The sequence below is a fragment of the Pan paniscus genome, chromosome 12, assembly GCF_029289425.2.
Source record: "Pan paniscus chromosome 12, NHGRI_mPanPan1-v2.0_pri, whole genome shotgun sequence".
Taxonomy (NCBI): Eukaryota; Metazoa; Chordata; class Mammalia; order Primates; family Hominidae; genus Pan; species Pan paniscus.
The window spans coordinates 72,926,772-72,953,539 of record NC_073261.2 but is presented as its reverse complement, the minus strand read 5'-3'; the positions used below and the strand labels follow the sequence as shown (position 1 = coordinate 72,953,539).

The 26,768-nt window shown below is 39.4% G+C and overlaps 1 long non-coding RNA gene across 1 annotated transcript; it reads right to left on the bottom strand.

The window, feature by feature from the left end:
- Positions 1 to 349: 349 nt before the first annotated feature.
- On the bottom strand, positions 350 to 21,810 carry LOC129397167 (uncharacterized). Its single transcript, XR_008624358.2, has 3 exons — positions 17,139 to 21,810; positions 14,743 to 14,851; positions 350 to 1,033 (listed from the first exon to the last, which is right to left on the bottom strand). It is a non-coding gene; the product is annotated as an uncharacterized LOC129397167 (long non-coding RNA).
- Between the last annotated feature and the right edge of the window lie 4,958 nt (positions 21,811 to 26,768).

Genomic DNA, 26,768 nt, shown 5'->3' with positions numbered 1-26,768 from the left:
AATTCCTGTTCAAGACATTTTAATGATGATCTCTATAAATTCTTGATGGACACCATCAATGAGAAACTGTTCTTACTAGTAGGTGATTTAAAATAAATAAATAAATAAATAAATAAAACCTTTTTATGCAACCATTCAAAAATTTACAACAGTTGAAATTATATTTAAGGAATTTGAGAGCTCTTCCATTGACAAATATAACTATTCAATTTCTTGTAATAACATGAAGACATTTTAAATCCAATTGAAATTTTCATATCAAGTATTTCAAAATAATGAGGAAGCCTTGATTTTTAGAATACATATATTTTAGAACAAAACCCTATAGCTAGCCTGGACATAAGTAAAAGGGCCCATCCATGGATGGACAGAAGTATCTGATATTTGACAAGAAAGAGCTTCTTCATTCCCATCTGGAGGTGCAGTCACAAGGAACCTCCATCTAGCCTGCCAGCCCCACCATCATCCCACTGGCATCACCTTAACCTACACCCTTGGCTGGTGCTCTTAAGACACCTAGAACATGAGATCATTCAGTAGTGCCCAGACTTCTTATGCATACTGAGCAGCAGAATGCCCTGCAACAGGCTGCTGGAGGAGATGAGGAGGGAGGCATGCCCTGGTACCGAAGCTAGGCCGGATAAGTACCTTTGCCATCCCCAGCACACATGGGGAGTGTGCTATCAGACACTGCTCCTGGCCACCCTCTAAGAAGCCTTAGATAAAACTGCTCCCTCCAGAGACAGCTACCTGGGAGTTCCAGTTACCCCAGCCTTCCTAAGGGCTTAGGGGACCATTATCTTAGCATGCCATGGCAAACCCTATAAGAAGCTCTAGGATAGGCAGAAAACACAATCATTTTAAATAAGTATGGCATGTAAGTTCATTTTTCTAGTAGATATTCAGATGTGCTAACATTCACTGCTTACAGAAGAACTTTTCAGTGTCTCACCTTTCTTATCTGAAATGTGACATGGCTCCAGACTTAAAGGACCCTTAGTTGCATGTTGTGAATATCAAATAAACTTCTGACCTGAAAAAGAAACACAGAAAGATCACCAAATAAAACTGTCATAACACAGCTGTCACTGACTCATTCATTCAAGTACCCCTTATTAAGCACCCCTTATGTGACAGGAAATATTTTAGACACTGAGAATAAACTACTAAATAAAACAGACAAAATGTCTTCCTTCAAAGAACTTACTTTTCACAGGGGAGAGGAATACATGTTAAAAATATTAATGAAGAAGAAATTATATAGTATTATAAGGTATGTGCTACCAAAAAAAAAAAAAAAGAGGGATATAGAGTGCAGAAGTGGAAGAAAGTTTGGGAAGTTTGTGATTTTAAATACAACGGTCAGAAAACACCTTGCTGAGAAGGGGACGTTTGAGCAAAGATTTGAAACAGATGAGGAAACTGGCAACATGGATGTCTGAAAGGGAATCACTGAAGAAAATGGAACTGCAAGGCCCTGGGGAGAGCATGCGCGTTTTCAGGGAACAGAAAGGAAGCTGGTGAGACTGAGCAGAGTGGAAAAAGGGGAAGGCTGTGAGCAGAATGTTACATCTTCACTTGCGGTATGAGGGGTAGATTCTGTAGAGCCCGATAGGCCACGGGCTTCTATTCTACATGAAATGGGGAGCCACTGGAAGGTGTTAAGCAAAGGAGGAACATGAGTTAAGTTTCAACAAGATTACTCTTGTTAAAAGAGTGATTTTGTGTTGAGCATAGCCATAAGGAGGTGTGGTAGCATCAGGGAGTGAATTCAAAGGTGGCTGCAATAATACAGCTGAGTGGTAACAGTAGCTTGGACCACGAAAGCGTGTGGATGGCAAGAAGTGATCAGATTTTGGATGTGTTTCTTATCAAGAATTTCCTGTTGGATTGCATGTAGGACATGAGAGAAAAGAAAAGTCATGGGCAATTCCAAGGTATTTGACTTGAACAATTGAAAAGGAGTCATCATTTATTGAGATGTGGAACAGCTTTAGGATAAGAGAAAATCTGGAGATCAGTTTGGGAATGCTAAATTTTAGATACTTATTATTATCCAAATGGAGTTGTTGAGGAGGCACACAGATATATGTGTCCGGAGTTCAAGGGAGAGAAAGCAAAAAGAGATCTCTTGAAACCAAGAGAATCTTGCAAATAAAAGTTCATGTTTAGGAAAATGACCAAAACAGTAAGACAAAATGTCTAAACCCGAAAGGCCCAAGAATGGGTCCTGAAGAGAGTGATGTGGTATGAGGGGCTTTCCAATAACCCACCCTACAGTCTGAGAAGTTTTTCTAAAATGGAGGCCTGATTATGCTATCCCTCTGCTCAGGACTCTTGTACAGCCCCCAGGCTCTAAGAATGCAGTGCAAACTCCTTAGCATGACATGAACCCTCATCCTCTATCACCTGCTTAATGATTCATTCAGCCTCATTTTTTGCCACAACATTCCTCCCAACCCCTTGCCCCCACAAAAGCATTCTCCAAAGAGGCTGGCTGACATTTTAAAACTCAACACTTATAGCTATCTCTGATTTTTCCCTTCCCCACTCTCTTACCCAGACTAACCCCTATTGCTCTTTCAAGTTTCTGATAAGATATTGTCTCATTCCTTATTCTCATTGCCTTTTAACCCACTAGGTTATAAGCTCTGTGAAAGGCAATGTATTAGTTTTTTGTAGCTGCTGTAACAAATCACTACAAAATTGGTGGCTTACAACAGCAGAAATTTATTCTTTCTCAGTTTTGGAGACCAAAAGTTGGCTGTTTTGGTGGGCTGAAATTGAGTTGTGGGAAGGGCCCCACTCCAAATGGAGGCTCTGGGGGAGAATCCTTTTTGTGGCCTTTTCCTTCTTCTGGAAGCTGTCCTGCCTCCGAGGCCCACGGCTCTGCACCTCCCCTTGCTTTATCATATTGCCTTCTTCGTCTTCTCTCACATTCCCTCTGCATCCTTCTTAGAAGGACACTGTGATTTCATTCAGGGCCCACCCAGATAATCCAGAATATTCTCCCCACATCAAGATCCTTAATTTCACCACATCTGCAAAGTCTCTTTTATTATATAGGGTAACATATTCACCGGTTCTGTGGATGAGGACTTGGATCATTATTTGTGGTCATTATTCAGCCTACTACAGTCAAGACTGGCTGTTCTATTCATCACAATATCCCCAGCAGCTAGTGCTGCATCGGCCATGTAAGAATCCAGTTAATAGTACTGAAGAACACATGAATGAATTTAGTGAGTTTTTATCACCTGAATGCCTCATTAATCTTCCTCATAGACACAACAAGAGATAAGTCATTACAGTAGTCACTCTACTCCGTTTCACTTTCTGTGGTTTCAGCTACCCATGGACAACTTCAGTTTGGAAATATTAAATGGAAATTTTCAGAAATAAACAACTCACAAGTTTTAAACTGGGCATTTTCCTGAATAGCATGATAAAATCTTGCACCATTCTACTCCATCCCACCCAGAATATGAATCATCTCTGCCCAGCATATCCATGCTGTATATGCTACCTGCCTGTTAGTCACTCAGCAGTCATCTGAGTTTCCTTGTGATCACTAGATTACAAGAAAAAGGAGGGTGAGTATGGTGCATGAGATATTTTGAGGGAGACCATATTCACATAACTTTTATTACACTGTATTGTTACAATTGTTCTATTTTATTATTAGTTATTGTTGTTAGTCTCATACTGTGCCTAATTTCAAAGTAAATTTTATCATACATATGTATATATAGGAAAAAACATAGTATAGGGTTTGGCGGTATCCATGGTTCCAGGCATCCACTGGCGTCTTGGAACATATGAGTCACAAATAAGAGGGGGCTCCTGAATCTCTTATCAACTTATTTTTGATAAACAAAAAGAAGTTTTCATTTGATCAAACAGCTTTTTCTCCTAGTATCAGATTTGACAAAGTTTATTAAGCTAGGGAAAAAAAAATCCTTGGTCAGTTTATTGAGATGAAATACAAAAAACAGCACTGGGGTTCTTATCAAACTTAAATCTTACTATAAACTTCTAATTGCCTCCCCAAAATGCAAATAATAAATCCTTTTGGGAAGACTATAGCTTGCCGTGAGAATGGTTAATAAGGGTTGGTGTGGGGGATTCAGTTACCAGGAATGAATGAGGTCCTGGGAGTCCAGGTCCCAAGGACACATGTGAGGTTTAATTTTCTCAGCTTTATCATCCCAAAATGCCCCCTTTCTGATTAAGGCCCAGTAATGTTCCCTTGCATAACATAGTTCATTTAAAAGTTTAAATTCATGAGAAAATGATATAAAGAAAATATAAAACATAGCTAAGTAATTTTAAAGAAAATGTGACTAAGGGCTACTCATGGTACATGACTATGGTACATGTCTACCCAGAATAAAAACATTTCCCATCTTCCCTTCCAGCTAAGGGCAGCCAGATGACGAGTTGCTGAAAAATGGAGTATAAATGGAAAGCTGTACGTAAAACTTCTAATAAGTGCCCTTAAAGGAAGAAGAATGATCTTTTTCTCCTACCTTTTTCCTTACTCCTGGCTAGAGAGTAGGCATGATGATTAGAGTTCAAGCAGCTATCTTGGAACATAAGGCATCAAATTAAGAATAACAGAGCATTAAGAGAGAAGAAACTGAATCCTGATAATCATGCAACTACCATAAAAATCCTGGATTCCCTACCTCTGGAGTCCTCTGTGTTGAACAGAAATATACTTCTACCTTATGTAAGCCACTGTTATTTTTATTTATCTGTTATGTGTAGCTGAATCTAATCCAAAGTGATTCAGAATGTGGATACCCGGAAGTGGGCACCTAAAAAATATCAAGTATTGGCTTCTAAGGTGTGGTGGGTAGTAGGTCACAACAAATTATTAGAGGGTGGAAATCTAGGAACCCTCTTTTCATGATGGCACAGTTCCCTCATAACATGGTGGCTGGTTTCTAAGAGAAAGCATCCTAGAAAGACAGGTAGAAGCTGCATCACCTTTTATGATGTTGCCTTGGAAGTCACTTGGTGCCATTCTGCCATACTCTTTTGTTGAGGCAGTCAAAAGGTGCAAGTTTCAAGGAGAGGAAACAGAGACTCTACTTCTTGATGGGGAAATAACTGCTTATTTTGTAAGAAGAACTCGTAGGATGGAAGATATTGTTACAGCCATCTTTAGCCAGGGGAAGGTCTATAACTGTCTATACTTCAGAATACAATTCCTGCCCTACTCCCCCCAACAAAACAGCAAAAATAATAAGTGATGTGAAACATTCCATGGGGCTTACTAACCATTGTCCTCAGAGATGTCCTTGCATGGAAATAGAAAAGAAAAAACTTTCCAGGAGCAAATCCAGAGCAACACAGGACAATGGATGAGGGAGTTCCTTCCAAAGAACAGAATCAGAGGTTTTTGGATGGCTAATCAAGGAACTTATCCCTCACATTCCTGCCTGCAGGGAATTTATAATTACTAAGGACCAGTGAATGATGGTTGTTTCCATTCTATCCATTTCTAAATGGGAGTTTTTATTGCAATTATCCTATTCCTTCTCCCCAATATAGTATGTTAGTTGTGTTTATGGCAATTTGTCTTTTAATTTACGCACTACCAGAACTTAAAAAGTCATACCCAAGCTTCATGGATAGGTTTGCCTAACTCTCAGAGATCCTGGACTTTGAACTACAATTAGTAAATTAATGGGATTCAGGGTTGCCTCCCTAAAAAGGAAGTGGGTGGCCAAAAATCCAAATTTGCCCCAAATGTTCATGTTCTCCTTTTTCCATAAGAATAGAGCCTTGCATTTTTAGCTAGGCACTTGGCCCCACAGAAAACTAACCATACCCCAGCATTCACTGGAGCTGGGAGTTGGCATGTAATTAAGTTCTGGAACATGGAAACATCATATGTAACTTCCAGGAAGTGTCCTTAAATAAAGAAGACATGCCCTTCCTCAATCCCTTCTCCTTGTTGCTAACTGGAAGACCAAAGTGAATTCAAGTGACCATCTTGGGCCATGAAGCAGACACACTATGCTGCTAGAGTAACAAAAAAAAAGAGGATTTCAGCTCCTTGATGACTGCTAAGCTTCCATACTAATCCTGGAATGTTTACTTCAAGATTCCTTTATATAAGATAAAAACAAACTTCTATTTGTTTAAGCTGTTATTTGGGATTCTTCTGTTTGCACACCAAATCCTAATTGATATAGCATATAGTTGAATGGAGGAAGATGCTATAATGTCAAGTAGATTAAAATAAACGTTAGTCATATAACAACATCCTGCTTCACAAAAAAATTGAGTGACAAAAAGTGATTCAGAGATGTCATCTGTCACCACATGGCAGCCAAAGATAGCTTTCAAAATTTGAATTAGATCTCATTAACGCTCTAGTTTAAAATTAAAATCTCTATCTTATAATCCTTAAAATTAAAAATCTCTATCCTATAATTTCCCCTGGGATAAATCTCCTTAACCTAATATGATATTCCCTGTGTAATCTGGCCCCTTCTACCACTCCAATCTGACTTACTCCCAGAATCCTATCCCACTTTGAGATCTGCCCACACTGGCTTTTCAGTTCCTATTACTCAGAACCATAGCTGGGGGTATTAAATTATACAACTGGTCCCCTGAATACATTCTCCAAAATAGGTACCTATTTTAAAGTAAAATTTAGCATGACAACTATTAATATTATGGAGAATTAATGCAAGATCATGATATATGTAAACAGAAACCAAAAAGGTGGCTTTTCACGTTACCTCCCACACTACTGGCCTGGTTCATCCCTAGACTCACTCCAAAAATTTTAAAACCTAGCTCTGCCCTGAATCTTATTCACCATGTTCCCTCTCACATCATACTCTTCCATTATCTCTTCATCCAGATAATTTTTATTATTTTTCATATATCAAATATGCCTACCAAATTTCCCCATTATAGTTGCTCATGATGCCCATACATTGCTATTATTTCTTGAGGATATATCAGTTTCCTCATGGAAACATGTGCACTTGTTTCTGTGAATATTTACAAATACCAGTTTTCTCCCACTAGACTGTGAGTTCCATGAGTCAGAAAATATGTTGGTCTTAGTTCATCAATATATCCCTGGAGTGCAATAATGTACCTAACATATTGTGGACTCTTAATAAATACCTGTTGAATGAATCATTGAGAAACCTAGGGCTGAGACCAAAAGAATTACAAAATTCGTACATCAAAAGTAAAAGAAAGAGCTGGGGGAAAAGCAAGAAGTAATGATGGCATGAACATGGATGGTAAGTTTAGAGAAGGGCGGGTAATAAATGTGCTACAAAGCACTTATTCTAGGTGATGAGAGAAACAGAAAAGAGTACAAAGCATAGTGCCTACCCGTTGGAGGCATAGAGGCATAATAAGGCTTATGCAAAAAAAAAAAGTCAATTAACAATGAAAGGTAGAAAAAAATGTGAGGCCAAGGAACAATATGTCATAGTATTTCAATGTCAAGAAAAGTTAAAACAGACTGGAAAAAAATGAGGGACAATAATGATTTTTGAGAACTTGCTGTGTACCAAGGACTGTGTTAAGCACTTGAAAATAATTATTTTATGTAACTCTTATAATAACCCACAAGCAAGGTATTAATACCCTTAAAGATGAGACTGAAAAAGTTTAAATATGCCTAAGTAATAAAGCTTACCTGTGCAATGTCAAAATTTGAAACTTAGTGTTTCCAAATTTGAAATCGGTATACTAATCATCTATGTAGTAAAGATGAAAGTTCGGTTTATCGCTAAAGAATGCACAGAAGTTACACAGGCAGAGGGAATGTATGAATGATAATCAGGGAGAAAGCAGAGTTGACACAAGCCATAGAGGAAAGTCAAGGTATAATGAATAGCTTAGTCTAGTCATAGCTAGAGGGTTCCTATATTAGTAGAATCCAAGATGAAGTTGGGGACAGAATTTGGGTTAGACAGGAGAGCCAATTAACAGCAGACTAAGGTAAATTTGGCTTTTATCCTATAGGCAACAGGGAAGTTACTATAGGCCCCTGAGTTGGCAAATGGCAAAATGAAAATGATAGTCTATTTGGATTGGAGAAGGAAAAGAAAAGAAACAGATTTACACAGGAAAATTCAGCATACTTGAGATCAAAAACTATTAGGACTGAATATAATTATAGATTACTTAATGCCAGATCTCATTTGCAGATGAAACTGCAGCCCAATTTAGTAACTTCTCCAAAGGTGGTAGAATTGTTAGGACTGTAACTTGGTTTCCTGACTACTCTTTTCAATACGACATAGAAACAGATGAAAAAATTGAAGTCAAATAGAGAGAAACTAGAATCAAGACTAACTCCAAGATTTTAGGCCAGGATAACAGACCTAAAATATAATAAAGACATGACTGTCAGATAAAACATGATATTATTGTCAGCTAAAAAGTATTTGAGAATTAATCTTTGTGGCAGAGATTCTAAGAAGGCCCCCAGTGGTTTTCACCACTTGTTATTCATACCCTTATATAATCCCCTTCCCTGGAGGGTAGGCTGGCCTATCAACTTAGTTCTAACCAAAAGAATAAAGCAGCATTTTCATAATTAGATTACAAGAGACTATGACTTCTAACTTACTAGCAGAAGTTCTCTCTTGCTTGCTATGATGAAATCAAGCTGCCATATTGTGAGATGCACTATGGAGAGGTTTTCATGGCAAGCAATTGAAAGAAACCTTTGGCTGACAGTCAAACAATTGCAAAGCCCTCAGCTCAAAACCCTCAAGTACCTAACTCATGACAACACCATGTGAGCTCAGAAGCAAATCCTTCCCAGTCAAAACTTCCAATGAGACCCCAGCCCTGGCCAATAACTTGATTGCAGCCTTTTCAAGAGACCCCAAAGACAAGAACCCAGCTAAATGTTGCCCAAATTTCTGACCCACAAAAATGAGATAATAATTTTGTGTTGTTTTAAATGGCTAAGTTTATAATAATTTGTTATACAGCAATAGACAATAAGTAGAAGACTATTTGAAAGAAAAGGCTGTTTGGTTTGAGGTGACAGAAGAATCATATGAAGTTTCTGTAGAGCACCAGGGATGGAATCAAAGTTTTCGAAGACAATAAATTGGTAAGAAGTAGAAAACAGAGAGTAAGCTTAAGAACTTCAATCAAAACATATGGCAGTGAAAAAATTAAAATATGCATGGAAACGAAGAGGAAAAGTCTTTAGAAGAAGTTTAGGTAACAAAAATAGGATATTGTTTGGAAATAGGGTTTCTTTAAAGAAACTAAAATTTGTTCAAACATAAAAATTGCCATTAAGTGGGGAAAAAAGAGAATACATGATTAAAACCATTGTGCTGTGTGCAAAACCGGAAGCCTCAGTAAAAATTCAGCAGCCCAGGGGCCAGGCACAGTGGCTCACACCTATAATCCCAGCACTTTGGGAGGCCAAGGCAGGCAGATCAAAAGGTCAGGAGATCGAGACCATCCTGGCTAACTCAGTGAAACCCCATCTCTACTAAAAATACAAAAAATTAGCCAGGCGTGGTAGCAGGTGCCTGTAGTTCCAGCTACTAGGGAGGCTGAGGCAGGAGAATGGCATCAACCTGGGAGGCAGAGGTTGCAGTGAGCCAAGATTGCACCACTGCACTCCAGCCTGGGCGACAGAGGGAGACTTTGTCTCAAAAACAAAAACAAAAACAATACAAACAAAAAAAAATCAGCAGATCTGGAATTTTGCTCTCAGTGCCCATCTTTCACTTGCAGAACTATCTAATCAATAAACAGCACAACTCCATGGTCAAAGTACCCCTTGAAAATAATAAACTATGAGGGCATTATTTTATTTTAAAATGTTAACATCAGCAATTTGGCATCATATAACTAGGAACTTCCAAGATATTTTAAAGGGACTTTTTCATTTTACCTTCAATTTTTGTAATCTTGCTTTTAAAAAATTAAGTTGAATTTTCATTGAAATACTCCTTTCTTCATAAGAATAAATTTTAATATTCTGGAGGTTGCATATGAAATTGTATTTTCTCTTAGAGGAGAGAATTGCATTTAACTATTCTACTCTTATTCCACCTGGTAATTTTGATTTCAGCACAGAGGAAAATGACAAAATATAATTGACGTCCTAAGACATAGTATTTTAAAAAGCCATTTTCAGGCTTGGGTTCCAAGATGGCCAAATAGGAACAGCTCCAGTCTACAGTTCCCAGCACGAGCGATGCAGAAGACGGATGATTTCTGCATTTCCAACTGAGGTACAGGGTTCATCTCACTGGGGACTGTTGGACAGTGGGTGCAGTGCACCAAGCATGAGCTGAAGCAGGGTGAGGCATCGCCTCACCCAGGAAGCACAAGGGGTCAGGGAATTCCCTTTCCTAGCCAAGGAAAGGGGTGACAGACGGCACCTGGAAAATCAGGTAACTCCCACCCTAATACTGAGCATTTCCGACAGTCTTAGCAAACAGCACACCAGGAGATTATATCCTGTGCATGGCTCAGAGGGTCCTACACCCGTGGAGCCTTGCTCATTGCTAGCACAGCAGTCTGAGATCAAACTGCAAGGCGGCAGTGAAGCTGGGGGAGCGGCGCCCGCCATTGCTGAGGCTTGAGCAGAAAAACAAAGCAGCCAGGAGGCTCGAACTAGCTGGAGCCCACCGCAGCTGAAGGAGGCCTGCCTGCCTCTGTAGACTCCACCTCTGGGGGCAGGGTATAGCCAAACAAAAGGCAGCAGAAACCTCTGCAGACTTAAATGTCCCTGTCTGACAGCTTCGAAGAGAGTAGTGGTTCTCCCAGCATGCAGCTTGAGATCTGAGAACGGACAGACTGCCTCATCAAGTGAGTCCCTGACCCCCAAGTAGCCTAACTGGTAGGCACCCCCCAGCAGGGGCAGACTGACACCTCACATGGCCAGGTACCCCTCTGAGACAAAACTTCCAGAGGAACGATCAGGCAGCAGCATTTGCTATTCACCAAAATTTGCTGTTCTGCAGCCTCTGCTGATGATACCCAGGCAAACAGGGTCTGGAGTGGACCTCTGGCAAACTCCAACAGACCTGCAGCTGAGGGTCCTGATTGTTAGAAGGAAAACTAACAAACAGAAAGGACATCCACCCCCAAACCCCATCTGTACGTCACCATCATCAAAGACCAAAGGTAGATAAAACCATGAAGATGGGGAAAAAACAGAGCAGAAAAACTGAAAATTCTAAAAATCAAGAGCGCTTCTCCTCCTCCAAAGGAACACAGCTCCTCACCAGCAACGAAACAAAGCTGGATGGAGAATGACGAGTTGAGAGAAGAAGGCTTCAGACGATCAAACTTCTCTGAGCTAAAGGAGGAAGTTCGAACCCAAGCCAAAGAAGTTAAAAACCTTGAAAAAAGATTAGATGAATGGCTAACTAGAATAACCAATGCAGAGAAGTCCTTAAAGGACCTGATGGAGCTGAAAATATGGCATGAGAACTACGTGACGAATGCACAAGTCTCAGTAGCTGATTCAATCAACCGGAAGAAAGGGTATCAGTGATGGAAGATGAAATGAATGAAATGAAGGGAGAAGAGAAGTTTAGAGAAAAAGGAATAAAAAGAAACGAACAAAGCCTCCAAGAAATATGGGACTATGTGAAAAGACCAAATCTACGTCTGATTGGTGTACCTGAAAGTGACGGGGAGAATGGAACCAAGTTGGAAAACACTCTGCAGGATATTATCCAGGAGAACTTCCCCAATCTAGCAAGGCAGGCCAATATTCAAATTCAGGAAATACAGAGAATGCCACAAAGGTACTCCTTGAGAAGAGCAACCCCAAGACACATAATTGTCAGATTCACCAAAGTTGAAATGAAGGAAAAAATGTTAAGGGCAGCCAGAGAGAAAGGTTGGGTTACCCACAAAGGGAAGCCCATCAGACTAACAGTGGATCTCTCGGCAGAAACTCTACAAGCCAGAAGAGAGTAGGGGACAATATTCAACATTTTTAATAAATGAATTTTCAACCCAGAATTTCATATCCAGCCAAACTAAGCTTCATAAGTGAAGGAGAAATAAAATACTTTACAGACAAGCAAATGCTGAGAGATTTTGTCACCACCAGGCCTGCCCTAAAAGAGCTCCTGAAGGAAGCACTAAACATGGAAAGGAACAACTGCTACCAGCCACTGCAAAATCATGCCAAATTATAAAGACCATGAAGGCTAGGAAGAAACTGCATCAACTAACGAGCAAAATAACCAGCTAACATCATAATGACAGGACCAAATTCACACATCACAATATTAACCTTAAATGTAAATGGGCTAAATGCTCCAATTAGAAGACACAGACTGGCAAATTGGATAATGAGTCAAGACCCATCAGTGTGCTGTATTCAGGAAACCCATCTCACGTGCAGAGACACACATAGGCTCAAAATAAAGGGATGGAGGAAGCTCTACCAAGCAAATGGAAAACAAAACTACTTTAAAGTTCATATGGAACCAAAAAAGAGCCCGCATTGACAAGTCAATCCTAAGCCAAAAGAACAAAGCTGGAGGCATCATGCTACCTGACTCCAAACTATACTCCAAGCCTACAGTAACCAAAACAACATGGTACTGGAACCAAAATAGAGATATAGACCAATGGAACAGAACAGAGCCCTCAGAAATAATGCCATACATCTACAATTATCTGATCTTTGATAAATCTGACAAAAACAAGAAACGGGGAAAGGATCCCGTATTTAATAAATGGTACTGGGAAAACTGGCTAGTCATACGTAGAAAGCTGAAACTGGATCACTTCCTTACACCTTACACGGGATGGATTAAAGACTTAAATCTTAGACCTAAAACCATAAAAACACTAGAAGAAAACCTAGGCAATACCATCAGGACATAGGCATGGGCAAGGTCTTCATGTCTAAAACACCAAAAACAATGGCAACAAAAGCCAAAATTGACAAATGGGATCTAATTAAACTAAAGAGCTTCTGCACAGCAAAACAAACTACCATCAGAGTGAACAAGTAACCTACAGAATGGGAGAAAATTTTTGCAATCTACACATCTGACAAAGGGCTAATATCCAGAATCTACAATGAACTCAAACGAATTTACAGGAAAAAAACAACCCCATCAATAAGTGGGCAAAGGATATGAACAGACACTTCTCAAAAGAGACATTTATGCAGCCAAAAGACACATGAAAAAATGCTCACCATCACTGGCCATCAGAGAAATGCAAATCAAAACCACAATGAGATACCATCTCACACCAGTTAGAATGGCGATCATTAAAAAGTCAGGAAACAACAGGTGCTGGAGAGGATGTCGAGAGATAGGAACACTTTTACACTGTTGGTGGGACTGTAAACTAGTTCAACCCTTGTGGAAGTCAGTGGGGCAATTCCTCAGGGATCTAGAACTAGAAATACCATTTGACCCAGCCATCCCATTACTGGGTATATACCCAAAGGATTATAAATCATGCTGCTATAAAGACACACGCACATGTATGTTTATTGCGGCACTATTCACAATAGCAAAGGCTTGGAACCAACCCAAATGTCCAACAATGATAGACTGGATTAAGAAAATGTGGCACATATACACCATGGAATACTATGGAGCCATAAAAAAAGATGAGTTCATGTCCTTTGTAGGGACATGGATGAACCGGGAAACCACCATTCTCAGCAAACTATCACAAGGACAAAAAACCAAACACTGCATGTTCTCACTCATAGGTGGCAATTGAACAGTGAGAACACTTGGACACAGGAAGGGGAACATCACACACTGGGGCCTGTTTTGGGGTGGGGAGAGGGAGGAGGGATAGCATTAGGAGACATACCTAATGTAAATGACGAGTTAATGGGTGCAGCACACCAACATGGCACATGTATACATATGTAACAAACCTGAAAGTTGTGCACATGTACCCTAAAACTTAAAGTATAATTTAAAAAAAAAAAGGGAGTTTCTTTGCACAGGCTCTCTCTTTGCCTGCTGCCATCCATGTAAGACGTGACTTGCTCCTCCTTGCCTTCTGCCATGATTGTAAGGCCTCCCCAGCCAGGTGGAACTGTAAGTCCACTAAACCTCTTTTGTAAAAAAAAAAAAAAAAAAAAGATGCCATTTTCATTCCAATATACGGGTTTACAAGGTTTCTAGAGAGTCCACTTATTAACAGTATTTTAGTTCAGAGAAAGTAGAATTCTATTCTACACAAGCAGGCATGAAATAAACTGTGAACAACCACTTCCCACAAAACAACAAAAGGAATCTTGTTTATTTTTTCAGCTTCATTGAGGTATGATTGACAAATAAAAATTGGGTATATTCAAGGTGTGCAACATAATGATATGACTTATGTATACATTGTGAGATGATTACCACAATCATATTAATTGACACAGCCATCACCACACATAGCTATCATTTTGCAGTGGGGAGGAGGGGATGAGGATACTAAAGATCTACTCCCTTAGCAAATTTCAAGTAAATGATACTTTATTAACTTTAGTCACCATGTTGTATATTATACCCCCATTCATCTTATAACTGAAAGTTTGTACCCTTTGACTAACCAGATGAACTCTATTTCCCTGATCCCCCAGCCCTTGGCAACCAACAGTCTACTCTTTTTTCAGTGAGTTCAACTTTTTTAGAATTCACTTGTAAGTAAGATCATGTGGTATTGTCTTTCTGTGCCTGGCTTATTTCACTTAATGACATCACAAATGGCAGGACTTACCTTTGTATGTCTGAATAATATTCCATTGTTATATAACACATTTTCTTTATCCATTTATTGGTCAGCAGACACTTCGGTTATTTCTATATCTTGACTTTTATGAAGAATGCTGCAATAAAATGGAAATACAGATATCTCTTCAAGATCCTGATTTTATTTCCTTTGGGTATATACCCAGAATTAAGATTACTATATCATACAGTAGCTCTATTTTTAAATTTTTGAGGAACAACAATAGTTTGCCATAATGCTGTACCATTTTACATTCCCATCAACAGTGTGTAAAGGGTTCCCTTTTCCCCACGTGCTTGCCAATATTTGCTGTCTCTAGTCTTTTTTATAATAGCCATTTTAACAGATGGAAGGTGATAGCTTATTGTGGTATTGATTTGCATTTCCTTGGTAATTACTGACATTGAGCACCTGTTGCAATTGTATGTCTTCTTTCAAGAAATGTCTATTCAGATCCTTTGCCCCAGGTTGTTTTATTTGCTATTGATTTGTGAGGAATATTTCTGCATTACAACCCCTTAGCAAAGGAGACAAGGGACACAACGCACAGAGAGATTATTTCCTAAATAATTTGCAGACATTTAGAAGAAGACATATTGAAGAAGACCAGCATGCTTCAGTTCCAGCAGGGCCTCTATACAGACAGGAGTTATGAACATGACCAGTACAATGACTACATCAGTTATGGACTGAATTGTGTTTCCCAAAAATTCTATGTTGAAACCCTTATTCCTAATGAGATTATATTTATAGAAAGGGCCTTTAAAGGGGTAATGAAGGTTAAATCAGGTCATAAGGGTGAGGCCCTAATTCCAAAGGACTTGTGTCCTTATACAAAGAGGAAGACACCAGGGATGCATACGCAGAGGGAAAGCCATGTGAAGACACATTGAGAAGGCAGCTATCTGCAAGGCAAGGAGAGACAGACCTCAGGAGAAACCAAACTTATTGACACCCTGAACTTGGATTTCCAACCTCCATAACTGTAAGAAAATAAATTTCTGTTGTTTAAGCTACCCGGTTTGTGGTATTTTGTTATGGAGCCCTAACAAACTAATACGACATCTATTTTGTTCATCTATTATCTCTCATAGTATCCAGCACAGGCATTCAGGAAAAATTTCAGTATAAAGGAATGAATCCCAATCAGGGGTAGCTACAGAGAGAGAGAAAGAAAACAGCTGGTGTAAACTCTCTATTAAAGATGTTACTTAAGAAACTACAGAGATGTTAAGAATTATCTACATTTACGGTAAGAAACTTAATGTATAAGGAAGCAACCTGGCCAATGCAGAAAATAAATGCTATGAAATGTCATAAGATTCAAACACTGATTTGTCCACACACAAAACCAGGACAAGGAAAGGTGACAGGCTAAACAAGACCAGAACTGAGACAACTCCCACTTTGTGGGGCTTTGTCAGTTTATGACATTACAAGGTTGCAATGTAGACATTAGAACCACAAAATATCGTTTTTGTCATTTATTATACATGAGATCACATCTATTTTTATGTAGCAGTAATATACATGGATGTATTTTATATGTGTACTTTCTATGTAATCATATGTCAGAGTATTGTTTTTCTCTATTTATCCTTTTGCTGACTTTAGAAAACCCAAAATTAACAAGCTTTTTAAATGTCATAGAAGAGAAGACAGCTGAACCAAGAGGATAGGACTGATAATGGTCTTCACGATTCTGGTGCTACTTAATAAAAGGATACTCAAACAATCTTGCCCCTTCCTGGGACTCAGCATTCCATACACTGTCTTACAATGGATACAGGGTTAGAGTAGCTATTGTGATATTTTCAATCCTACCATAATTTTAGAAACATTATTAAACTTCAAGTCTGAAGATGCTTAAATGTATTAAAAAGCAACTGTTATCAGTCAGGGTTCTCCAGACACATAGAACAAATAGGATATATTTGGCAAATCTCAAATTTGTAGGACAGGCCAGCAGACTGGAATGCAGACAGGATTTTGTGTATTATAGTCTTGAGGCAGAATTCCTTTTTTTTTTTTTTTAAAGGAAATCTTAGTTTTTGCTTTCAAAGCTTTTAACTGATTAGGTGAGGCCCACCCACATTACAGAGGATAACCTCTTTCACTTTTTTTGTTTTGTTTTTGTTCTCTTTTCAACTTTTATTTTGAGCTCAAGGGATACATGTGCAAGTTTGTTACAAAGGCAAATTGTGTTTCACAGGGATTTGGGGTACAGATAATTTTGTCACCCAGGTAATCTGCATAATACCTAATAAATATTATAGTTCCTCAATCCTTACCTACTCTCACTCTCTACCCTCAAATACGCTCCAGTGTCTGTTGTTCCCTTCTTTGTGCCCATGTGTAATCAATAGAATTTAGTTCACACTTACAAGCGAGAACATGCAGTATTTGATTTTCTGTTCCTGCATTAATTTGCTTTGGATAATGGCCTCCAGCTCCATCCATGTTGCTGCAAAGGCCATAATATTTTTTTAATAGCTGCATAGTATTTCATGGTATATATGTACCACACTCTCCTTATCCAGTCCATCACTGGTAGGCATCTAGACATGATTCTATGTCTTTGGTATTGTGAATAGCGTACATGTATCTTATGGTAGAATGATTTACATTCCTTTGAGTATATACCCAGTAATGAGATTGCTGGGTCAAATGCTAGTTCTGCTTTTGACTATTTGAGGAGTCACCATACTGCTTTCCGCAATGGCTGAACTAATTTACAGTCACACCAACAGTGTATAAGTGTTCCCTTTTCTCTGCAACTTTACCAGCATCTTTTATTTTTTGACTTTTTATTAATATCCATTCTGACTGTTATGAGATGGTATCTCATTGTGGTTTTGATTTGCATGTCCCTAATGATAAGTCATATTGAGAATTCTTTCATATGTTTGTTGGCCACATCCATGTCTTCTTTTGAGAAGTGTTCACATCCTTTGCCCATTTTTAATGGGTTTTTTGCATATTGATTTCTGAGTTTCTTATAGGTTATCAATATTAGACCTTTATCAAATGCATGGTTTGCAAATATTTTATCATATTCTGTAGGTTGTCTGTTTATTAATTGTTTTGGGGTTTTTTGTTTGCTTTTTTTTGTTTTGGGTTTTTTTGTTTGTTTTGTTTTTTTGCTGTGCAGAATCTCTTTAGTTTAACTAGGTCCCATTTGTCAATTGTTGCAATTGTTTTTTGTGACTTCATCATGAAATCTTTGCCAGTTCCTATTTCCAGAATGGTATTTTCTAAGTTTCTTATAGTTTTAGGTTTTACGTTTAAGTCTTTAATCCATCTTCAGTAAATTTTTATATATGGTAAAATTCAGGGATCCAGTTTCAATCTTCTGCATATGACTAGTCAGTTATCCCAGTACCATTTATTGAATAGGGAATCATTACCCCATTGCTTATTTTGTCAGATTTCTTGAAGATCAGATGGATGTAGGTGTGCAACTTTATTTCTAGGTTATCTAACCTGTTCCATTGGTCTACATGTCTGTTTTTGTATCAGTACTACGCTGTTTCAGTTACTGTAGCTTTGTAGTATAGCTTGAAATCAGGTAGTGATACCCGCAGCTTTTTTCTTTTTGTTTAGGATTGCTCTGACTGTATGGGCTCCTTTTCTGGTTCCAAATAAATTTTAGAATAATTTTTTTAATTCTGTGAAAAGTATCATTGGTAGATGGGAACAGCATTGAATCTATAAATTGCTTTGGTCAGTATGGCCAGTTAAACAGTATTGATTCTTCCTATCCATGAGCATGGAATATTTTTCCATTTGTTTGTGTTGCCTCTGATGCCTTTCAGCAGTGTTTTGTAATTCTCATTGCAGATATCTTTCACCTTCCTGGTTAACTGTATTGCTAGGTATTTTATTCCTTTGGTGGCTATTGAGAATGGAATTTCATTCTTGATTTAGCTCTCAGCTTGGACATTGTTAGTGTATAGAAATGCTACTCATTTTTGTACATCGATTTTGTATCCTGAAACCTTGCTGAACTTGTTCATAAGATCTAAGAGCCTTTGAGCAAAGATTATGGGGTTTTCTAGGTATAGTATCATATCATCTGCAAAGAAATAATTTGACTTTCTCTCTTCTTATTTGGATAGGATTTTTTTTTAATTTTGTGGTAACACATTTCCTTACCAATTGCTTCTCTGAAAGAGATCTTTTTCTTCTGCGTTTATGAAGCTTAGTTTGGCTGGATATGAAATTCTTGGTTGGAATTTCTTCTCTTGCCTGATTGCTCTGGCTAGGACTTCCAGCACTATGTTGAATAGGAGTGGTGACAGTGGGAATACTTGTCTTGTTCTGGTTCTCAAGTGGAATGCTTCTAGCTTTTGCCCATTTAGTATGATGTTAGCTGTGGGTTTGTAATAGATGGCTCTTATTATTTTATGATATGTACCTTTGATTCCAAGTTTTTTTAGAGTTTTAACATGAAAGGATATTGAATTTTATTGAAAGCCTTTTCTGTGTCTATTGAGATGATCATGTGGGTTTTGGTTTTGGTTCTGTTTATGAAATGGATCACATTTTTGATTTGTGTAAGATGAACCAACCTTGCATCCCAGATAAAGTCTACTTGATCATAGTGAATTAGCTTTTTGCTATGTTGCTAGATTTAGTTTGTTAGTATTTTGTTAAAGATTTTTATATGTCTGTTCATCAAGGATATTGACCTGAAGTTTTCTTTTTTCACTGTGGCTCTGCCAGGTTCTGTTATCAGAATTATTCTGGCCTCATAGAATGAGTTAGAGAGGAGACCCTCCTCAATGATTTTTTCGAAATAGTTTCAGTAGGATTGGTACCAGCTCTTCTTTATACATGTAGTAAAATTCGGTGGTGAATCTGTCTGCTACAGGGATTTTTCTGATTGGTAGGTTTTTTTGTTATTGATTCAGTTTCAGAACTCATTGTTGACCTGTTCAGGGTTTCAATTTCTTCCTGGTTCAATCTTGGGAGGTTGTATGTTTCCAGAAATGTATCTATTTCTTTTAGGTTTTCTAGTTTGTGTGCATAGAGGTGCTCATAATAGTTTCTGAGGGTTTTTGTACTTCTGTGGGGTCAGTGGTAATGCACCCTTTGTCATTTCTGATTGTGTTTATTTGGATCTTCTTTTTCTTTATTATTAGCCTAGCAAGCAGTCTGTCAATCGTACTTATTCTTTTGAAAAACCAACTTTTGGTTACCTTGATGTTTTATATGGTTTTTCTCATTTCCATTTAATTCAGTTCAGCTCTGATTTTTTTTATTTTCTTCTGCTACTTTTGATATTGGTTTCCTCTTCTTTTTCAAGTTCCTCTAGGTGTGATGTTAGGTTGTTAACTTGAGATCTTTCTAACTTTTTGATGTGGGTGTTTAGAGCTACAAACTTTCCTCTTAACACTGTTTTAGCTGTGTCCCAGAGATTCTGTTACATTGTATCTTTGTTTTCATTAATTTCAAAGATTTTCTTGATTCCTGCCTTAATTTCATTGTTTACCCAAAAGTCATTCAGGAACAGATGAATTTCCATTTTATTGTATGGTTTTGAGAAATGTTCTTGGTATTGATTTCTATTTTTATTGTGCTCCGGTCTGAGAGTGTGGTTGGTATTATTTCCATTTTTTAATTTGTTGAGAATTGCTTTATGGCTGAGCATGTGGTCAATTTTAGAGTGTGTTTCATGTGCAGATGAGAAGAATGTATACTCTGTTTTTGTTGGGTGGAGTGTTCTGCAGATGCCTGTTAGATCCATCTACAGATTCTTGGTCAAGAGTAAAGTTTAGGTCCTGAATATCTTCGTTAGCATTCTGCTTTGATCTGTCCAATATTGTTAGTGTGGTGTTGAAGTCTCCCACTACTATTGTGTTTATCTAAGTCTCTTCATAGGTCTCTAAGAGCTTATTTTATGAATCTGGGTGCTCCAGTGTTGGGTGCATACATACTTAGGATAGTTAAGTCTTCTTGTTGAATTAAACCCTTTATCATTATGTAATGCCCTTCTTTTTCCTTTTTTATCATTATTGGTTTAAAGTTGGTTTTGTTTAAAATAAGGATAGCAACTCCTGCTCTTTTTTGTTTTGTATTTGCTTGATAGATCTTTCTCCCTCCCTTTACTTTGAACCTGTGGGTGTCCTTGCATGTGAGCTGGGTCCCTTGAAGACAACATACATGGGTCTTGCTTCTTTATCCAATTTGTTACTCTATGACTTTTAAGTGAGGTGTTTAACCCATTTATGCTCAAGGTTAATATTGATATGTGCAGATTTGATCCTGCCATTATTTTGTTAGCTGGTTGTTATGTAGACTTGATTGTGTATTTGCTTTATGTTGTTGATGGTCTATGTACTTGAGTGTGTTTTCATGGTGGTCATTTCCATGTTTAGCACTCCCTTAAGGACCTCTTAGAAGGTAGATCTTGTGGTAACACATTTCTTTATCAATTGCTTCTCTGAAAGAGATCTTATTTCTTCTATGTCTATGAAGCTTAGTTTGGCTGGATATGAAATTCTTGGTTGGAATTTCTTTTCCTTTAGGATGCTGAATATAGGCCCTCAATCTCTTCGGGCTTGTAGTTTCTGCTGAAAGGTCTGCTGTTAGCCTGATGGGGTTCCCTTTGTAGGTGACCTGCCCCTCCTCTTGAGCTGCCTTTAATATTTTTTCTCTTTCACATTGACCTTGAAGAATCTGATGACTATTTGTCTTGGAGATGGTCCTCTTGTACTATATTTCACAGGGGTCCTCTAAATTTTTTGAATTTGTATGCTGACTCCTCTTGTGGGGTTGGGGAAATTTCTGTGAACAATATCCTCAAATATGTTTCCCAATTTTCTTGTTTTCTCTCCCTTTCAGATATGCCAATGAGTCATAGATTTGGACTCTTTACATAACACTATATTTTTCCAAGGTTTTTTTTTTCCTTGTCTGGGTTATCAGGTTGGTGCAAAAGTAATTGTGGTTTTTGCCATCAAATATGACAAAAGCCACAATCACTTTTGCATCAACCTGATAATTCAAAGAACTGGTCTTGAATCTCTGCGATTCTTTCCTCAGCTTGGTCTGTTCTGTTATTAATACTTCCTATTGTGTTATGAGATTCTTGTAGTCAGTTTTTCAGCTCTATCAGCTCAGTTTGGTTCTTTCTTAAAATGGCTATTTCATCTTTCATTTCCTGAATCATTTTACTGGATTCTTCAGGTTTTTTGGAATGGGTTTCCACTTTCTCCTGAATTTCAATGACCTTTGTTATCATCTAGATTTTGAATTCTGTCTGTCATTTCAGCCATTTCATTCTGGTTAAGAACAATGGCTTGGGAAATAATGTGGTCTTTTGGAGGTAAGGAGACACTAACTTTTAGAGTTGCCAGAATTCTTGTGCTGGTTCTTTCTCATCCATGTGGGCTGATGTGCCTTTAACTGTGGTGTAATTTGAGTACCGTCAGTTGACTTCATTTCTGGATGTTTTCAAAAGGCCGAGGCTTTGTGCAGGGTCTTTATTTGTGGCTGAATTCTTGTCCTTGGTTTCACAGGGGTCTATACTAGCAAAGTATTTTTGGTGTCAAAGTTTGGCCTGGGATCCAGTAGATGGAGCCTATGTGTAATGGCCAGTATGTAGGCTCTTGCTCAGCCACATTAGCTCCTCTGCATTAGCTCCTCTGCATTTCCTCATGATTGCAGCAGTGTTCTCTCTCAGTACTCTGAGAGTGTAGGGCTCCTCTTCAATTCAATGCTGGCTGCATATCCCAGCTTGGCATTCTCAGGCTGTGCACTGCAACCCTGGGGTGAACTCTGGCTTTTTGTTTTCTCCCCAGCTTGGGAGCTGCAGGGTAAGGGACCTTGGTAGTGTAAATGGCAGAGGGCCTTTCACTTGTCTCTTGGGACTTCATTTCACTTAACTTCTCTTAGAGAAATTAAGAGTTGCTGCCAATTGGAACAGTCAGCCCCAGGATGGGTAGCTGCATTGAGGGCCCAAGCCAGGAGGCCCTGCCTGGTGATGAACACGGGGATGAGGGGCTTGCAGGGAAGACAGAATGGCCTCTTCTCCCTAGGGCAGCTGTGGCAGGCTGGAGGTATGAGTAAAGCACTTAGGGTCTTTGTTCCTTCTCCAGTCCAAAGGCAGCAAGGGCAGTACCTCTGCAGTTGCAAAGGCAGAGGGACTTTCAGTAGCATCTGGGAGCCTCACCCTGGAGAAACAGAGCCACTGCCAATGGAAATGTTCATGCAGGGGAGGGGCAGCTCTGTGGGGGGCAGGGCTGCTTGGTGAAGAGTGGGAGGTAGAGGCTCACAGGGAAGAGAGACTGAGAGGCTGGGCTCCTCTCTCTATGGTGACTGTGTCATGCTCGAGGTGCCAGCAAAACATCCAGGCTCTTTGTTTCTTCTCCAGCCCAAGGACAGCAAGTGGTACTTCTGCAGCTCCAGTGGCAATAGGGTTTTGGGTTGTCTCTGGGATTTCTGTAAGAATTAAAGAGGAAAGAAACATGAAATGCAGCTCACCAGTCAAGACAGTTTTATTTTAGAGAAAACAAACCCGAGAGGAGCTTCTGGCCAAGTTAGGTCAGAGGCACACTCTCTTACAGACTAGGAGTTTTTAAGGATTCAGGGTGGGAGAGTTTATCAGAGGCTTGGATTGCTTCTGTGTCTCTTTGTTGTGCTTATCTGGGAGGGAGAGTTGTGTGTCTGTTCCCAAACATCTTTCTGCAACTGCAGGCATACCCCCGAGTCTGCTTTTAGCTTCCCTATCTTAGTGCACCTGAAGGGAAAGGAATGTGCTTATTAAGGCCCACTGTTTTACTGGGGCCCATTTTATGAGTGTAAATTTTGGCAGTTACCAAAGGGACTTTCCCCCCATCCCCCTCTGTGCCCAAGCTGTCTTATCTATGTTTTACTGTCTCCTCTTTCTGGCTGCTCATAGTTAGAAGAGAAGTGATTTCCTTGAAATGCATGAGGCTAGAAAGAGAGCTGGAACTTAAAGTGGCGTTGTTTGTCCAAGATGACGGTGCTCCTGCTCTGTCAGTTTCCTCCCCAGAGGAACATAAAGCCGCCACTGACTGATGTGCTCAGGTGGGGTAGGGTGGCTGTGTTGGAAGCCCAGGCAGGGAGGCCCTGCCCAGTGAGGAGTAGCAGCGGCAGGGACCTGCATAGGAAAGTCTGGCCACTTTTCTGTAAGGTAGCTGCACTATGCTGGAGACCCATAATGGTCCTTAAATTCTTCACTCCCTCCCAAGCCTGAGGACAGTAGGAGCAGGGACTGCAGCAGCAAAAATGATAGGCCTCTCTGTTACCTCTGGTAGCGCCATCCCAGAGAAATGCAAAGCCGCTACCTGTCTGAGTGCTCAGGCAGGGGTGGGGTGGCTGTGCTGAGGTCCCAGGCCAGCAGGTGATGTGTAGCAGAGGTGTAGCGGAGGCAAATCGGTCCACTCCTCAGCAGTCTGGATCCAGCCGCTATCCTCAGGAATGTGAGAGAGCCTAGCCTACCTTGTTGGTGGAGCTACTGCTGCTGGCCTGGAGTGCTCAGGGGTCCAAAGCCCTTGGGACTTTGCATGTGCCTAAGCTACGGCTCTGCCCAGAACCCACATAGCTCTCCATGTCAGTCAAAAGGCCCCAGGGGGAGGAGGTCAGGGGGATCTCCTGTGCCCACGGTAGCAAAGGTCTGTGGCAGAAATGTGGGCCCCTGGGGACTCTCACTCACCATTTCCCCATAGTGGGGAGCCTCCCTTGACTCAGCAGCAGTCCCAGGTAGGTGGCTTCCTGTCTTGCTCTTCTCTGTTCCCCATGGACCTTATTGCTTCCTTGATGAATCCCAGTGTGTCCTCCTGAACCATCTAGTTGAAGAGCTGGTGTCTACTGGCTGCTCTATCTCCTCTCTGTGAGAGTGGTGCTCACTAGCTGCTTCTAGTCAGCCACATTGGTACTCACTCTCCTCTTTTACTTAAAGTCAACTGATTGTACATATTAATCACATCTACAAAATATTTTCACCACAACATCTAGACCAGTGACTGATCAGGCAACTGGGCACCATAGACAAGTTAACACATAAAATTTAACCATTACAGCAAACAAAATAAACCCATGGAGGGTAGAGTTGCCAAGCTAACACCTACCCATGAAACCCTTAAATTTCTAACAAGTCATTGTGCAAATGCGATAGTAACCTTATCATCAGTGTCTATTATTCTATGAATATACAGTGCAGGTAGATGAGGCTTTACAGAAAAGTCTGCCATTATAAATACACTGGTATTCTGAAACACCACCATCTTCAGATGGACCAAGACTATAAGTGATAAAAGCATAGTAGTTCTTCAGATTAATGGATCTGAAATAATTTCCCTTGCAGTTTACTTAAAATATTTTATTGTTAATTAGGACAGAGAATGAAACTGCCTGCTAAACTCTGCTAAGAAATTTATGAACCTTTAAAAAGCATGGATGCATTTTTCACTAGGTTAAGTCAAACATTGGTAGCATTACAGCTTACATAAAATACAATCTGACACAGCTCTATGTCCTTATATCTACAGTTCTAAAAACCATATCCTTTGCCTATCAGTTTATATACCTTATATGATAATATCTGTCTCCTAATCAATTACTTTAAAAGGAGGAATAGTCTAACCTGATAATTTCAAGGATTTAAATATACTGATTCCACTCCTGATTAGTATGCTGCATGATCATTTGAGTTTCTCTTTAACCCAGTTTATCGCCCTAGGCTTATTGTTTTATCTTTATCTGCATCAGGTTGAATTTTTGGCCAAGTGCAGTGGCTCACGCCTGTAATCCCACCAGTTTGGGAGGCCGAGGCAGGCGGATCACCTGAGGTGGGGAGTTCGAGACCAGCCTGACCAACATGGAGAAACCCTGTCTCTACTAAAAATGTAAAATTAGCCAGGTGTGGTGGTGCATGCTGGTAATCCCAGCTACTTGGGAGAGTAATCCCAGCTACTCTCCTGAGGCAGGAGAATCGCTTGAAGCCAGGAGGCAGAGGTTGTGGTGAGCAGAGATTGTGCCATTGCACTCCAGCCTGGGCAGCAAGAGTGAAACTCCGTCTCAAAAAAAAAAAAGGATATTTTCAGTTGCCATCTGAAAACAATGAAGAAAGTATGACTTTTGTGATCAGTTTGCCCTGTTTTCCCAAATTTGGTCTACAGATTTTCCATTGTTTTGAAATGATTTAGGACCTTATCCTTAGTTCTCCATTTAAAAAAAGGTAAGCAATGATCAACTTCAGTTTATTACTGATCCATTGATAACATCTTGTCAACTGAGGAGATTGTCATCTTATCACTTCATTCTATTATATGTCTATAATGAGTTGTTTTGTCTTCCAAAATGATATGTTTAAGTCCTAAATTTTGGTACCTGTGAATGTAACCTTATTTGGAAAGAGGGTCTTAGCAAATGTAATTAACATGAGGACATATTGGATTAGATTGGAACTTAAGTCTAATAACTGACATAAGAAAAATGAGATTTGGCAACACACAGACACACACACAGGGAAGAAAGGAAGATGGTGACAGAGATGATGCCACTACAAGCCAAGGAACACCAAAGATTGCCAGGAGCCATTATAAGCTAAGAAGAAACAAGGCAGTATTCTTCATCGGAGCCTTCAGAGAGAGCATGGCCCTGCTCAACCCTTGACTTTGGACATCTAGCCTGTAGAACTGTGCTGGGATAAATTTCTGTTAGTTTAAGCCACCAAGATTGGGTTGATTTGTTACAGCAGCCCTAGGAAACAAACATGTCATAAAATATTATTCCACATTCCTATGGATATACAGCTGTTCAAGTGGTCAGTTTGCCTCCATTTTGTTCAACCTACAACTGTGAGATGCCCATCATTTCTTCATAAGTCAATAGCAACATGCTAACACTAACAAACCTCTTTTCTCTTGCAAAATATTTTCTCTTTAGAGAAACACCATGTAGTGGTTTATTATGTTGTGCTGTTGTTGCTGTTATTGTTGTTATTGTTACTATTAATATTAGTGTTGTTATTTTCATTTTACAGG